Source organism: Xenia sp. Carnegie-2017, unplaced genomic scaffold (genome assembly GCF_021976095.1).
Source record: "Xenia sp. Carnegie-2017 unplaced genomic scaffold, XeniaSp_v1 HiC_scaffold_1, whole genome shotgun sequence".
Classification (NCBI taxonomy): Eukaryota; Metazoa; Cnidaria; class Anthozoa; order Malacalcyonacea; family Xeniidae; genus Xenia; species Xenia sp. Carnegie-2017.
Window position 1 is genome coordinate 4316616 of NW_025813402.1, and position 10958 is coordinate 4327573.

At 34.0% G+C, this 10958-nt stretch overlaps 1 pseudogene; it reads right to left on the bottom strand.

Annotated features, from left to right (window-relative positions):
* LOC124453292 overlaps positions 1-9911 on the bottom strand; it is a 28458-nt pseudogene extending 18547 nt beyond the window's left edge.
* Between the last annotated feature and the right edge of the window lie 1047 nt (positions 9912-10958).

A 10958-nucleotide genomic window follows, 5' to 3' on the forward strand; every position in this document is an offset into this window, starting at 1 on the left:
AGTGATGAGAATGCTAACAGTGTTAAAGTGTTTAGAAAAATGTAGTAGAAATATAAACTATGCCAGTTTTGGCATATATAACCTGGTCATAAAAAAGTTTTATTAGAGAGACACTGAGTTTAAGTTTAAAGAAGTGATGAGAATGCTAACAGTGTTAAAGTGTTTAGAAAATGTGGTAGAAATATAAAGTATGCCAGTTTTCGGATATATAACCATGGTCGTAAAAACATTTTATTAGAGAGACACCGTCATTTGGTTTAAAGAAGTGATGAGAATGCTAACAGTAAGTTAAAGTGTTTAGGAAAATGTGGAGAAATATAAAGTATGCCAGTTTTCGTGATTTATAACCATGGTAGTAAAACGTTTTATTAGAGAGACACTGAGTTTGCTTTAAAGAAGTGATGAGAATGCTAACAGTGTTAAAGTGTTTAGAAAAAATGTGGTAGAAATATAAAGTATGCCAGTTTTGGCATATATAACCATGGTCGTAAAAACTTTATTAGAGAGACACGGTCAGGATAAGTTTAAAGAAATGAAAAAATGTGGTAGAAATATAAAGTATGCCAGTTTCTGAATATATAACCATGGTCGTTAAAACGTATTAGAGAGAAACAGTGATTAACTGGCATGGAAGGATGAGAATGTAACTGGAAATTGACACCTGGCTGATTAGGATGACCAGTGCCCAGTGAATATCACAAAACCGTTCCTTACGCATATTACATTAACCGTCAGCCTTTCAGTTGAATGAAGAGAACGCTAACAGTGCTTAAAGTTTAGAAAATGTGGTAGAAATATAAAGTATGCCAGTTTTCGCATATATAACCATGTTCGTAAAACGTTTTATTAGAGAGACACTGTGAGTTTAAGTTTAAAGAAGTGATGAGAATGCTAACAGTGTTAAAGTGTTTAGAAAATGTGGTAGAATATAAAGTATGCCAGTTTTCGGCATATATAACCATGGTCGTAAAAACTTTTATTAGAGAAACACGGTCAGTTTTGCATGCAAAGAAGTGAAAAATGTGGTAGAAATATAAAGTATGCCAGTTTTCGTCATATATGACCATGGTCGTAAAAAACGTTTTATTAGAGAGACGCTGTCAGTTTGTTTAAAGAAGTGAAAATGTGGTAGAAATATAAAGTATGCCAGTTTTCGCATATAATCCATGGTCTAAAAACTTTTTATTAGAGAGACACGTCAGTTGGCTATAAAGAAGTGAAAATGTGGTGAAATATAAAGTATACGGCCTATATAGACCATGGTCGCGAAAAACGTTTTAGATTTGAGAGACGCCACAGCTTGTTTAAAGAAGTGAAAAATATGGTAGAAATATAAATTATGCCAGTTTTGAATATATAACCGTGGTCGTAAAACGTTTTATTAGAGACACTGTGAGTTTAAGTTTAAAGAAGTGATGAGAATGCTAACAGTGTTAAAGTGTTTAGAAAATGTAGTAGAAATATAAACTATGCCAGTTTTTGCATATATAACCTTGGTCATAAAGTTTTTATTAGAGAGACACTGTGAGTTTAAGTTTAAAGAAGTGATGAGAATGCTAACAGTGTTAAAGTGTTTAGGAAAAATGTGGTAGAAATATAAAGTATGCCAGTTTTCGCATTTATAACCATGGTCGAAAACATTTTATTAGAGAGACACTGTCAGTTTAAGTTTAAAGAAGTGATGAGAATGCTAACAGTGTTAAAGTGTTTAGAAAAATGGTGGTGAAATATAAAGTATGCATTTTCAGATTTATAACCATGGTCGTGAAAACGTTTTATTAGAGACACCGTGAGTTTGTTTAAAGCATGATGAGAATGCTAACAGGCTAAGTGCGTTTAGAAAATTGGTAGAAATATAGAGTATGCCAGTTTTCGCATATATAACCCTTATCATAAAAAGTTTTATTATAGAGACACGGTCACGGTTTAAAGAAGTGATGAGAATGCTAACAGTGTTAAAGTGTTTAGAAAATGTAGAATCTATAAAGTATGCCAGTTTCGGCATATATAACCTTTGGTCAAAAAGTTTTATTAGAGAAACGGTCAGCTTTGCTTAAAGTAGTGATGAGAATGCTAACAGTGTGTGAAAGGTTTAGAAAAATATCGTAGAAATATAAATTATGCCAGTTTCGAATACATAACCGTGGTCGTAAAAACGTTTTATTAGAGACACTGTGAGTTTGTTAAAAGAAGGATGAGAATGCTAACAGTGTTAAAGTGTTTAGAAAAATGTGGTAGAAATATAAAGTATGCCAGTTTTCGGCATATATAACCATGGTCGTAAAAACGTTTTTATTAGAGAGACACTGTCAGTTTAAGTTTAAAGAAGTGATGAGAATGCTAACAGTGTTAAAGTGTTTAGAAAATGGTAGAAATATAAAGCATGCCAGTTTTCAATATATATAACCATGGTCAGAAAACGTTTTATTAGAGAGACACTGTGAGTTTAAGTTCAAAGAAGTGATGAGAATGCTAACAGTGTTAAAGTGTTTAGAAAATGTGAAAGAATATAAAGTATGCCAGTTTTCGGGCATATATAACCATGGTCGAAAAACTTTTATTAGAGAGACACGGTCAGTTTAAGCATAAAGAAGTGAAAATGTGGTAGAAATATAAAGCATGTGGCAGTTTTCGCATTTATAACCATGGTCGTAAAACATTTTATTAGAGACACCATCAGTTTAAGTTTAAAGAAGTGATGAGAGTGCTAACAGTGTTAAAGTGTTTAGAAAATGTGGTAGAAATATAAAGTATGGCAGTTTTCGCATTTATAAACCATGGTCGTAAAAAAACGTTTTATTAGAGACACTGTGAGTTTGGTTTAAAGAAGTGATGAGAATGCTAACAGTGTTAAAGTGTTTAGAAAATTCCAGAAATATAGAGTATGCCAGTTTTTGGCATATATAACCTTGGTCATAAAAAGTTTTTATTATAGAGACACGGTCAGTTTAAGTTTAAAGAAGTGATGAGAATGCTAACAGTTAAAGTGTTTAGAAAAATGTGGTAGAACTATGCTATGCCAGTTTTCGCATATATAACCTTGGTCATAAAAAGTTTCATTAGAGAGAAACGGTCAGTTTAAGTTTAAAGATGTGATGAGAATGCTAACAGTGAAAGTGTTTAGAAAAATATCAGAAATATAAATTATGCCAGTTTTCGGAATACATAACCGTGGTCGTAAAAACGTTTTATTAGAGAAAGTGATGAGAATGCTAACAGTGTTAAAGTGTTTAGAAAATGTAGAAATATAAAGTATGGCAGTTTTAATATAACCATGGTCGTAAAAACGTTTTATTAGAGAGACACTGTCAGTTTAAGTTTAAAGAAGTGATGAGAATGCTAACAGTGTTAAAGTGTTTAGAAAAATGTGATAGAAATATAAAGCATGCCAGTTTTCGATATATAACCATGGTCGTAAAAACGTTTTATTAGAGAGACACTGTGAGTTTAAGTTCAAAGAAGTGATGAGAATGCTAACAGTGTTAAAGTGTTTAGAAAAATGTGAAAGAAATATAAAGTATGCCAGTTTTCGGCATATATAACCATGGTCGTAAAAACTTTTATTAGAGAGACACGGTCAGGTTTGGCGATGCAAGAAGTGAAAATGTGGTAGAAATATAAAGTATGCCAGTTTTCATCATATGACCATGGTCGTAAAACGTTTTATTTGGAGAGACGCTGTCAGTTTGCTTGAAAGAAGGAAAAATGGTAGAAATATAGTATGCCAGTTTTCGCATATATAACCATGGTCGAAACTTTTTATTAGAGAGACACGGTCAGTTTACATAAAAGAAGTGAAAAATGTGGTAGAAATATAAAGTATGCCAGTTTTCGTCATATATGACCATGGTCGTAAAAACGTTTTATTTGAGAGACGCTGTCAGTTTAAGTTTAAAGAAGTGAAAAATATGGTAGAAATATAAATTATGCCAGTTTTCGGAATATATAACCGTGGTCGTAAAAACGTTTTATTAGAGAGACACTGTGAGTTTAAGTTTAAAGAAGTGATGAGAATGCTAACAGTGTTAAAGTGTTTAGAAAAATGTAGTAGAAATATAAACTATGCCAGTTTTTGGCATATATAACCTTGGTCATAAAAAGTTTTTATTAGAGAGACACTGTGAGTTTAAGTTTAAAGAAGTGATGAGAATGCTAACAGTGTTAAAGTGTTTAGAAAAATGTGGTAGAAATATAAAGTATGGCAGTTTCGTGATTCATAACCATGGTCGTAAAAACGTTTTATTAGAGAGACACTGTGAGTTTAAGTTTAAAGTGATGAGAATGCTAACAGTGTTAAAGTGTTTAGAAAAATTTGTAGAAATATAAAGCATGCCAGTTTTCGGCATATATAACCTTGGTCATAAAAAGTTTTATTATAGAGACACGGTCAGTTTGTTTAAAGAAGTGATGAGAATGCTAACAGTGTTAAAGTGTTTAGAAAATATAGAAATATAAATTATGCCAGTTTCGAAATATATAACCTGGTCGTAAAACGTTTTATTAGAGACACTGTGAGTTTAAGTTTAAAGAAGTGATGAGAATTCTAACAGTGTTAAAGTGTTTAGAAAAATGTGAAAGAAATATAAAGTATGCAAGTTTTCGGCATATATAACCATGGTCGTAAAAAATTTTTATTAGAGAGACACGGTCACGGTTTTAAAGAAGTGAAAAATGTGGTAGAAATATAAAGTATGCCAGTTTTTGTCATATATGACCATGGTCGTAAAAACGTTTTATTTGAGAGACGCTTGTCAGTTTTAAGCTTTAAAGAAGTGAAAAATGTGGTAGAAATATAAAGCATGCCAGTTTTCGCATATATAACCTTGGTGGTAAAATCTTTTATTAGAGAGACATTGTCTGTTTTGTTTAAAGAAGTGATGAGAATGCTATAACAGTGTTAAAGTGTTTAGAAAAATGGTAGAAATATAAAGTATGCCAGTTTTCGCATTTATAACCATGGTCGTAAACTTTTATTAGAGAGACACGGTCAGATTAAGTTTAAAGAAGTGAAAAATGGTAGAAATATAAAGTATGCCAGTTTTCGAATATATAACCATGGTCATAAAAACGTTTTATTAGAGAGACACCGTGAGTTTAAGTTCAAAGAAGTGATGAGAATGCTAACAGTGTTAAAGTGTTTAGAAAAGGTGGTGAAAGATAAATTATGCCAGTTTTCGCATATATAACCATGGTGCAAAAGTTTTATTAGAGAGACACGGTCATTTATTAAAATTTCAGAGCAACTCCATGTGCAAGGTACAGTCTCTAAATATGCATCAATGACAAAGCATCCTTGACAAATGACAAGCAGGAAGCTTATCATGTTTATTGTGGTAACCAGAAGTGAAAATCTCTCATATGTTTTACTTTGTTACATGCCATTTCATGTGTTTATACCTGTGTGTTTGCATACCTAGCATTACATCTAAAAAACCATATTGTTAGTTTTGTCATAGTTATGTAAAGTCCATAGCAAAACTTCAGATGATATTGATATTTTGTTCATAAACTCATTTGCAGATGCTTTTATTTGTTTGCTATTAAACCAGATGTGTATAAAATATTATGAGTATTGCACACCACATGTTGTGTTGTGCTTTCTTTTAAATTTGTGACTTGTTATGCTTTTGACAACAATTAGTTATTTTACCCATATGTTTTTCAGCAATTGAAGCAGAAAATGAGTTCAAAAGGTTAAGAGAAAATTCCAAAAGTGTCTGAAAAGAGAGAATTGGAATCACGATCTGGAGCAGAAGCAAAAAAGTTGCACATATGTGCCTTCTTTGTTGAATTGAGTTTCTTTAGAGATAGTGTTTCTAATAGAAAATCAACAAGCAATGTGAATGTACCCAGACTATCAGATAGTCGATCATCAGCCACCATTTGATTTAACTCAAGTATCCTCAGGCAGTTCCAATGAAATAGCAATTGCTGCACCTGGAATGAGAAATCCATCACCCAAGCCCAAACCATCCTCAGAAATCATAGCAGCCTCAACTAAAAACTTGAAACGAAAAGAAGATGATGACCCTTTGAATGCTCTTACTGCAGCAATAGTCAAAGACATTAATAAATCTGGTGAAGACACAAATGATTCTGATTTACTTTTTGTAAAAGTCTGGTGGCACCTTTAAAACAACTCTCATCTAAGAAGAGCAAGAGAGCTAGAATCAAACTTTAGAGGTATTAATGAGCTTTCACATTGATGATGAATGATTAACTGCATGCTATATAACTGCATTAACAGGAACTATAAATACCATTTTGATGTTTAAGTTCTTGTTTTATTTAATTCTAGTGTTGAAGGTAAATTGGTTTTCAACTGATGCTTGTTGTTTTGTCATTTATAATTACAGTTGCTTTTTCTTGAAGGCCTTATCACGATTAGAGCATTAAAATTCTGGTTATATGTGGGTATTTTTATACAAGTTTATTAGAAAACTAGCATACTTAAAACTTAAGAAATTACAAACTTTCTACACATTACCACATTATATATGTTCTACTTTACTCATATGTACATGTTTCATTAATGAATGCTCCAACAATTGTCAAACCCAGTTAAAGATAACTTGTATTATTCATGTGTTGCTGTGACATGCTTCAATTGCTATGGTACTTGCCCTGCCTCAGATATGAAATAATCACAAAATTTTCTCAGATTCTCTTGGCTATTTTACTGTAATTATTAGAACCAAGTTGTTGAATGTCAGCCAACCCAGCTGTGCTATGAAATGCTTCTACTTCGTTGCGCCAGGCTCCTTTTTTAAATCCATAGCTGTTTTCGTTATCTGCAAAACCTGGAGGACAGTACCTACTTCCTCAAAAGATTTGCCATGCATCAAGTAATTATGCAATGCCACAACTGCTTTGTTGTACAAGCGCACCAAGTCAACTTTTACCAATAATGGGCGTCGCCAAATTCGAAACGTGCCAAATGAGTTTTCAATGACCCTCCTAGCTCTAGACAAACGATAGTTATAAATCCTCTCTTTCAAAGAGAGTACTCGCGCGGTAGGGTTTCATCAGTTGCTCAGACAAACGGAATGCCTCGTCCCCAACAAAAACATAAGGAAATTTGTTTCCTGATCCAGGTATCTTCTCATTTCTGGGTAGATGCAAAAGATCATGTTCTATTGCATATCCTAGATTACTACTAGAAAAAACGCCTCCATCACTATTTCTGCCCGAGTCTCCGATATCTACGAGGGTGAACCGGTATTTTGCATCGCACACTGCTAAAAGAACAATTGAGTGAGTTTTTTTATAATTAAAGAAACTCGACCCTGATCTTGCTGGAGCTTGCATGACTATATGCTTGCCATCAATTGCCCCCAAGGAATGTGGAAAATTCCATTTGCGATTAAAATCTTTCGCAATGTTCTTCCATTCGACTTCACTTTCGACACTTAACGTAAATGGTGAAAGAACATCCTAAATAGCTGCCGTGGTCTCTTATAACACGGCTGATAGTTGTAGGATGTATACGGAAATTGCTTGACAGCGAAGTGAGAGTTTCCAGTGACCAAGTATCTTAGAGTAACTGAGAGCCGCTCACTCGATATTGGTTCTCTTTTTCACTGCACTTGGCGATTTTAGGAGCAACAACACAGATCTAATAATACACTAGATAGTGCAACTGACATAAAAGTTGAACCCGGGCAAATTTACTCGAGCCCCAAAGTAGTGAGAATCAATATGGCGTTGTATTAGAAAATATGTGGTCCAGTTAATATCTCGCAATTATTAGCAAATCGGAGGTTGCATCAACTTTTGCACTATTTATGAAATAAATCATTGTGACTATAGTTTGTGAGAAAAATTGAAGAATACGCCAATACATCGCCGTAAAATTGATTTCAAGTGTAGCTCGATATGAAAGCATCAGCAGCGACTAAGGCTTAAGTACTGGAATTTACACATCTAAATATCGTATCACAGGACAATCTGCGATAGTGTGGCTTAGCCTGTGTGGCAAATACAGCGATATCATACTCGATCTATGGATGTATTGTAATAGAACAGGCATATTACAAAATCAGTCAGAAATTGACACATGTTACAAGCACAAATTAAATATTTTGCTCAGAATAAATAATTTAGGTTTGATATTTTCAATAACAAGAATGTGTAGAAAGTTTTATATGCATATACATGCCTGAATGGTAAAAAAGACAAAAATGTTGAAAACAGTAGCATAACATCACCATAACAGTACAGCACTGTGGGCAGTGGCCATAACCCCTGGTTTAGACTATGACAATACATTGTTTATATATATGTGTAAAACACAGTCAATACTAAGTCTGGTGACTCTTCTTGCTTTAACAAGTAAATATTTTCCCTGTTGGACAGAGTGTATTGTATCAACCTGTGGTATCAACAGTTTCACAAGTGACCTGCTATTTTATACTCACAAAAAATTTGGTGTAACAGAGGTAGACTCATAATATAAAACAAATTCAAGAAGCAAGACAGTCTCTATGACATAGACAAGCAAGACAAGCAAGACATAGACAAGACATAGACAAGCAAGACATAGACTCTTCGAGGTAGACTCTTCACATTCTTTCTGTAAATAATTTCTGAACGTATTAATTACTCACATCGTACATAGCTATATCTTCGTTTGCCGACCAGAAACACCAGAAAAATGCATTTCTGGTACAATAATCCAGTGCAATATTTAATTATGTACAGTGAATATACTTTATATAAATCGTGAAAAATCTTTCAAACTGTTATCTCCAACTCGTTTTACTTAACAATAAATATCGGAAGATAATTCTATGACGTTCGATTGAACATTTTGTGGCAGATTGTGCTGTGATACGATATTTAGATGTGCAAATTCCAGTATCTTAAGCCTTCGTCGCTGCTGATGCTTTCAAATCGAGCTACACTTGAAATCAATTTTACGGCGATGCATTGGCGTATTCTGCTATCTTTTTCTTGAAAAACTATGGTCACATTGATTTTTTTCATTAATAGAGTAAACCAGTTTATGTAACCGTCGTGACTTGCAAGTAATTGCAAGATATTTTACAATACTTTATTTCAGAACAACATGAAAATACATCATTAAGAAAAAGGAAACCCAGAGGTTAGCCCTATATCAAGACAAATAAAGACAAACCGAAAAGGTTTGGTATTAATAATGGTATCCAATTAATAGGTATTACTGGTATTAATAGGTATTATTGGTTAATTACTATTACACCATCTTGACGATGATGTGTTTTTGCATTCTTTTATATTGAAATTCAATCCATTTAGATTGAACACAGTTTTGTAACATTCCACTAAGGAAAGGAAATCTCCTTTGTACTAAAGAGTTCCATTTAAGAATTTTACACCTCTCCCGGTAATGCCATCTCTTGTCTTCTTTGGCCTAAGGCAATTCATGAGGCTCTTTGTATCTTCTCAATTTCATCGATGTCTTCATGAGGTATGTGACCACACCGGCAGGCGATTCAAGATTGGACGAACCAAGGTTTTGTACAAGTTTGAAAAATATCTTTGTTTTACCACTACTGTGCGCTTAAGCAAGCCAAGAACCTTATTTGCTTTGTGAACTATTTGTTCAACGTGTGTTTTGACCATTTTAGATCACTAGACATAATAACTCCAAGATCTTTGTAATTAGATACATTCCTCAACACTGTACTCGATATATTGTACCGCGTGGACTTTTTGTCTCTGTTATGTGTAATTATCATGACTTCACATTTGGTAGAATTAAATTTCATCTGCCATCGATCCGCCCATAAGTCGAGGGTTGTCAGATCTATCTGTAAAGCAATAGAATCATCGATATTATTTATCTGTCGGTAGATTTTGGTATCGTCAGCAAATAATTTGGCAGTAGACGTGATGATGCCAGGTATTTCGTTCACATAAATAAGGAACATAACTGGTCCCAGTACTGAGCCTTGAGGGACACCAGATGTAACTGGTGACTAACTAGTACGATCCACGTACCATAACTCTTTGTTTTCGATTGGTTAGAAGTTCTTGAACCACAGGTGCAGCTGCCCATCTATCCTGTACCTATTGAGTTTTAAAAGTAGGCTCATGAGGGACACTGTCGAACGCTTTGACAGGTCCAGAAATATTACATCAGACACTTTAGACGAATTTCGTTAAACACCAGTCATTATAACAGCTTAAAAGTTGTGACACTGTCGATCGGCCCTCCAGGTATCCAAATTGGCTTGGGTTTAGTAGTTGGTGTTCCGTCCAAAATGAGACAACTCTCGATTTCACAATCTTCTCCGCCGTTTTACTAATGATAGATGTTAGCGAGACCTGGCGATAGTTTTCCTTTCTATATTTTGGTCCCTTTTTATAAATTGGAATAACGTGTGCAATTTTCCAGTCGTTGCAGTGAGCCGGATTGGAACGACATGTTAAATAAGTTACAAAGTGACGTAGATAGTTCCAGTGCATTCTTTTAGGATACGAGGCGATAATTTATCAGGACCTGGGGATTTGTGTATGTTTAGGTTTTTCAGATGTTTTTCCACTTCGCTAGGTGTACATAATACGTTGCACAACTTATCATTGAGAACATGATCAAATCTCGAAGGGACTTTTGTTCTTGTGTAAATACTGATGCAAAATATGCGTTCATATGTTGTGCAATCTCCTGATCTCCAGTGATTTCTACACTTCCGTCTTTAGGAACAATACGTCGTTAGTTCCTTTTCTTATTGAACGCATGTAGTTCCAAAAAGGCTTGGAATTATTCTCTACCTGCAATTTATCTGCGAGTGCCTCAAGATGTCTCCATTTATTGAGTTACATTTCTTTTTCAAAGAATTGTTCAAAGTACGATAGGCGGCCCAGTGATTTTCATTGTTGGTTTTTTTTGCTTTTTATAAAGGTATTTTTCCTGCACAATTTAATTAAATCCTTTGTAATCCATGGAGCGATGTTTTTCTTTTATGCCGTATTTG